Genomic DNA, 2,350 nt, shown 5'->3' with positions numbered 1-2,350 from the left:
ATATATATATATAATTTGTGAAGAAAGGATGTATGTAATCATATTTCTATTTTATTTTTCTATATGTGAGGCAAACGCTATAACACTTAGCTACATCCCTAGCTTCTAATTACTTTTTTTTCTTTTTTTTGGTGCCAGGGATCGAACTTGGGCCCTTGTGCTTGCAAGACAGATGGCAGAATCACTGAGCCAAATCCCTGGCCCCTTTAATCACATTTTTAAAAGAAAAAAAATGTGTGTGAACATAGGAAATACTAATATAGAATAATTAAACCATTGAATGATTCAAGAATATAATATCTGACTTACTGTAGTGTTTCAGTTATTTTGAAAATAATAGTGTTAGAAACAGTGAAAAGCAAAGTATTTCTAAAGACATAATTTTCATAGATGCTGTGTTAGATGCCTATATATCAACACTAGTTTTTCTGCTTCTTATGCAAAACTGCAGTATGCCACAGTGCCCTCCCCGTCTTCCGGAGCAGCGAACAGGTTGTACTGGAAGTAGTCCAGTCTACTGAAACAGTAGCTTTGGTTCTAACTTTGTTAAATTGGAGTTTTATTAGTACAACCTAAAGGAGGAAGATTTTGACCTGTGTGCTTTCTAGAAGTCTCAATTTCTCCACAATTTCATTATGCCTTTTATAAATATCACCTGATTAAGTAGATCCTAGTTTTTAATGCTATTAAAACTTTGGAATTGGGCTGGGGATTTAGCTCAGCGGTTCGGTGGCCTGCCTTGCAAGCGCAAGGACCTGAGTTCAATCCCCAGTACCAAAAAAACCCAAAAAACAACAACAAAAAACTTTGGAATGAAATTTGTTCATAGTGATATGTCTTGTTTGTGATGAGTTTCAGGTGAGTTGTCAATTAAAAAGGGCATTTAAAAACAACCTGAGCTGGGTGTAGAGGCACACATCTGTAATCCCAGCACTCAGGAGGCTGTGGCAGGAGGATCACTGCAAGTTCGAGGCCAGCCTGGGATATATAGTGAGTTCAAGGCCAGCCGGAGCTACATAACTAGACCCTGTTTTAACAAAGCAACACAACAACAAAACATAATAGTATACATACTGTTTTTTTTGTGTGTGTGTGCATGAAAAGTAGTTACATGTGGTTTGTGAATTTTTTTTATTTTGAGTTTTTTGGTACTTTTTAAGCATACAGTACAGTTACATTTCTCATTGGGATCTTGTACCTTTACATGACAGATCTTGGTTCTCATTTTTTTCCTCATACCCCTGCCTTCCTTTCGCCCCTACAACCCTCCCCTATTTACAAACTTTGTTTCCATTTTTTCCTTTTCTCATATTTTTTCTTTTCCCTCATTTCCTTTCCCCTACCCTTCCCACTTCTCCTACTCCTTTAGCCCTTTTCTTCCTATTCCACATTATCAGTTATACAGTTTGGATCTTATTTACACTTTTAGTTTTTCATACCAGAGAAACTATTCAGTATTTACATGTGTGTCTTATTTATTTCACTTAAGAATATGGTCTCAATATGCATCCATTTTCCTGTGAATGATGCTAGTTTCTCATTCTTGGCTGAGTAGTACTCCATTTTATAGAAAAACAACATCTTCTTTTTCCAGTCTCCAATGAATGGGCAGTTGGGCTGCTTCCAAGTTTTAGCTGTTACAAACTGTGCCACTATAAACATGGGTGCACACACATCACTGTGGTGTGAGTCTTTTAATTCTTTTGGGAAGATACCCAGCAGAGGGATGGCTGGGTCAAATGGAACATCTAGTCCTAGTTGTTTGAGGTGTCTCTGTACTGAATTCCACAGTGGTTGCACCCCTCTGCACTCCCACCAACAGTGGAGAAGGACTCCTTTCTCCCCACAACCCTGCCAGCATTTGTTATTGATTGATTTCTTATAGCAGCCATTCTTTGTGGGGTGAGGTGCAATCTCAGGGTTGTTTTACTGACATGTGTCCGAGTTACTTTAGGATGGTGATAGTGAACCTTTTAGAGCTTTCCGTGTTAACAAACAGCCTGCTATTGTACATGTGCCATAGGTTTGCTGCCACTGCTTTCAGATAAGAAACAATACTTTTGGGCTGGAAATTTAGCTCATGGTTCTGCCAAGTGACTTGTTGAAGTCACTTCTGGAACTCTTCATAGACTTCATGGCCTCATAGAGGCTGTGTTGATCCCCAGGAAATGCCAGAATGTTTATTTCCCTTCTTTGTAAACGTAGGGCATGCCTGATTAAAGATTTAGCCCACTTGAATTTTTAGAAAAATTCTGCCTCATTGATGAGGTCAGGGAAGTCATCTGTTTCATTTATTAAATAGGATTAGAAAGAGCTTATTCTAAAGATATCTTTTTTTTTTTTTTTTTTT

At 37.9% G+C, this 2,350-nt stretch overlaps 1 protein-coding gene across 1 annotated transcript in view; it reads left to right on the top strand.

The window, feature by feature from the left end:
- The window catches only part of Clic4 (chloride intracellular channel 4), a 59,200-nt gene that overhangs the window by 28,672 nt on the left and 28,178 nt on the right, over positions 1-2,350 (top strand). The window lies entirely within an intron of this gene.

Source organism: Fukomys damarensis, unplaced genomic scaffold, assembly GCF_012274545.1.
Source record: "Fukomys damarensis isolate Sample0158 unplaced genomic scaffold, DMR_v1.0_HiC HiC_scaffold_23, whole genome shotgun sequence".
Lineage (NCBI taxonomy): Eukaryota > Metazoa > Chordata > Mammalia > Rodentia > Bathyergidae > Fukomys > Fukomys damarensis.
The sequence above is the reverse complement of the archived record's forward strand: the minus strand, read 5'-3'. Positions and strand labels throughout refer to the sequence as shown.